This window comes from Brassica oleracea, unplaced genomic scaffold (assembly GCF_000695525.1).
Source record: "Brassica oleracea var. oleracea cultivar TO1000 unplaced genomic scaffold, BOL UnpScaffold07781, whole genome shotgun sequence".
Lineage (NCBI taxonomy): Eukaryota > Viridiplantae > Streptophyta > Magnoliopsida > Brassicales > Brassicaceae > Brassica > Brassica oleracea.
The window spans coordinates 1-675 of NW_013624303.1; the positions used below are offsets into that span (position 1 = coordinate 1).

General features: G+C 35.7%; 1 long non-coding RNA gene across 1 annotated transcript; it reads right to left on the reverse strand.

Annotated features, from left to right (window-relative positions):
* On the reverse strand, nucleotides 1–619 carry LOC106322134. The gene is made up of 3 exons (XR_001266251.1): nucleotides 275–619; nucleotides 99–166; nucleotides 1–34 (listed from the first exon to the last, which is right to left on the reverse strand). It is a non-coding gene; the product is annotated as an uncharacterized LOC106322134 (long non-coding RNA).
* Nucleotides 620–675: the final 56 nt, after the last annotated feature.

Here is a 675-nt window from a genome sequence, read left to right on the forward strand (position 1 = left end):
TCTCATCCCGAACCCACGTTTTAGCTTATCAACCCTGAGACCATGTACCATCAAACTCAGATACATGAAAGTTAAGGCACAAGAGAGAGAGAGCTTACGTTGGGGCAAGTTTGCCAGGACTATATTAGCTCTTCAGTGAAAGGCTTTAAGAAATGAGTCACGGCTACTACACGTTAAAATTTTTTTAGAGAAACTAAAGAATATGATGTTTACAGGTAATATTCCAAGACATTGACCACCCATGATCCCCCAGAATCCAGCTCTGTAGTCGTACCTGATACCAAGGAACAGAAGAGTTTTGAAGGACCTGATGTACCACTAGTTTCCTAGCCGGTTAGTCCAGCTTGCTTCTCTGCCATTTTCACCAGGATGCCCATTCACCAAAACATCACTTCCCCCTTCGTTCTGCATCGATTTCTTTAGATCCTTGAAGCTACTTTTCACCATACTCGCAAATCATTACAAAGATAAGATATGAAAATATTAATCCATAATGAATTCAACGAAAGTTATACGATTAGTGTAAGTCGTACGAAAGTTATACTATTAGTTTATTAACTTGTCCGCTGGTAGTTTGTTGGTTGGTTTCATAAATAAAATATTTTTTATTTGAATTGTAAAGAACACTTAAAATAAATAGATATAAGAATATATATATATATATATATATATATA